Below are 2612 nucleotides of genomic sequence, written 5' to 3' on the forward strand. Positions count from 1 at the left end.
TGTGGGCTTATAACTTGGCTTCTGAATGTCCTAGAGCGGTCAGGTTTGTTTTAGTGTACTCCAATCAACAGCCCCTACAACCACAAAAAGGAATGGAGTCATTAGCACTTATGGTTTTTAAATGGCACCCAGAATTATGTTGCACGAAGCACAATTTCACATCATTCTGGGTTCATTTGTGTGAAAACAAGGTCCAATCAGGCTGAAACGTTACAGGAAGGTAGAATCTACTGAGTTGTAAGTGATCTGAACGTTTCATGATGATAGCACTTTCCTAAGGGGATCAAACGATGTCCCAAAGATCACCGGATCTGGTGTCAATTTAAAGGAGACATAACATGAAAAACCCACTTTTTTATCCATTAACACGGTGTGTTTCACATTTTAAGTGTCTAAGTGAGCAAAAAGGCTTATATTATTCACTGGAGTTGCTATTTAGATATTTAATAATTAAGTTTTGGGCATATTTGTCCACCCGTTCAGTTTTTACATTATCTATTACATCAGTAATTAATTTAGTGAGGATAACTACCAAATATGGTAATGGCCCTCGGCTAAACACAGAGCCAATCCGCCATTTTTTCTTCTCGCTAAGATTTTTTGTAGTCCTATTGGAAAAATGCAGAATGTCTGGTTATTTTAGCCACACACAGCTCAAAACTGTTCCTCGTTTTAAGGAAGGGTGGTGTGGCAGTATTTAAACCCAGGAGCTGATGACACTACTGCTAAAAAAACACAGAAGAAAAAGTAGTGTGTTTGCGTTTGTTTGTGTGTGTGTGTGCGTGCGCGCGCGCGCGCGTGGTTCGTTCGTTCTGTCTCCAGGCTAGTGGCTAAGTACTGAGGGCTTCATCTATCTAAAAGGAGTTATTTCCATCTGAATTTGGCAGCACCGGGACACAGCAGCAGAGCGGTAAGCTTCATATCACTCTAAAATGTCGACAAACTTTACTTTAGATTTACGGGCATTAGCAGCACTAAAGCGTTAGCATCCGGCTTGCTATCGCTAGCACAGTATGCTAGTAAAGTTAGCACCCAGATTAATGTGGATTTGGCTGATTTTCGTGGAATAAAACGTGATTTCTGATCAACGCCTTCTTTTACACCAGATGATAACCTCCCACTGATTGTAACAGCAGAGAGCCTGTGTGTTATTCTACATGAGTGTGATGTAATCTTAGCATCCAGTAAATAAAGTCCCATATCAGCTAAAATGCAGCGTGACAAAGTCATTAAAGTGCGTCAACACAGTGGATTTAATAGAGTTTTAAAGAACGATCTCTAAGTGAAGTGAGGTTAGTTTTTTGTCTCACTGCAGATATAAAAACTAACTCTGCATCAGTCAGACGCAGCAAAGCTCACCGTCTGTATGAGCGTGAGCGTCGGAAAGCTGATAAAATTGGCTGTAAAATAATTAAAACAAAGTAAAAATGTTCCTTTGCTTTTTAGAGTCCACATCCAGAAGACTGGAGCCGTGTTTCACTGACAGGCTGTCAGACTAACGCCCTGATGAGCTCAGCTGGGACAAACTGGTCTGATGTTTAGGTAAGTGAAGATCTGCTTCTCCAAGTCCTTGAGATGCTAGTAAAAAATAATTTAGCCAGCTTGCTAATGTTACTTTTCTTCTCCTCTAAGGAACACAGAACGTTCAGATGTTGGCGTTTCACGTCACCTACTGAGGAAGGAGACCCACCAGTAAAGAGACGGTCTGGACCAGACCAAAGTGAGTGATGACACACCTCAGCCACCCTCATCATTAAGAACACCTCACCCCCTGAATCACTCCGTCTGATGACAGCAGAGTGATTTATTTGATGTTTTACTTGTTTAGTCTGTTTAGAAATTATTGAATTACATTATTTTCTGTAATCGACCATCTGATCTGGACGTGTACAGAATAACTTTCCCCAAGTTCAGCAGCAGCTGGCCTACAAAAACAGCTGCAGCATGTAGTGAGTCTGTCTGCACTGCTCTCTAATGAGCTTCCTTTCATAAGGAATCATTTGTATAATTTTAGTGTCACTATTTTATTACATTTGTAGGAAAATATGAAGTCACTGCAGCAAAGTGAACTTGTGAACAAACACAAACGTGACTATAAACATGAAAGCTAAAGAAACAACTTTCCTAAAGCTGCTTGTAAACAAAATATGTCATTAAAGTTATTGTCTATCATTGCAGAATATGGCGATGACATCATGGAACTGGTCTTTGGAAAAGTTTTCCCTGAACCAACTCCGTTTCTAGATGAGGTAGAGAAGATCTGCATCTCACCAACTCTCTGGTCTCAGTATTCAGACAACGGAGGTCTCCCACTGTTGTCCAGGACCAGTTTGAAGCCCACATACTGCCCCTCCCTCATCATCAGGAAACATCAATCCGTATCCTGAGGACAACAGAAGACGGCAGGAGGACAGGAACTCTGAGACCTAGACACCACCAGCACCGAGACACAAAGCACCTGTGTGCACAACGCCTGTTTTAACTACTAAAGCCTGTTTATTATATTGTTCTACTTATTTGCTGTGAGGTTAATACTTAGAAAATTTGTATATTAATGTAAACAATAAAAAAAATCACTGATTGTATGCTTTCTTTTAGATGTAATGGTCCAA

At 40.6% G+C, this 2612-nt stretch overlaps 1 long non-coding RNA gene across 1 annotated transcript; it reads left to right on the plus strand.

Moving 5' to 3' along the window:
• The first annotated feature begins 772 nt into the window (after positions 1–772).
• LOC139062354 (uncharacterized) lies at positions 773–2397 on the plus strand. The gene is made up of 4 exons (XR_011515929.1): positions 773–910; positions 1447–1542; positions 1633–1720; positions 2179–2397. It is a non-coding gene; the product is annotated as an uncharacterized lncRNA (long non-coding RNA).
• The last annotated feature ends 215 nt before the right edge of the window (positions 2398–2612 follow it).

Source organism: Nothobranchius furzeri, chromosome 13 (assembly GCF_043380555.1).
Source record: "Nothobranchius furzeri strain GRZ-AD chromosome 13, NfurGRZ-RIMD1, whole genome shotgun sequence".
Classification (NCBI taxonomy): Eukaryota; Metazoa; Chordata; class Actinopteri; order Cyprinodontiformes; family Nothobranchiidae; genus Nothobranchius; species Nothobranchius furzeri.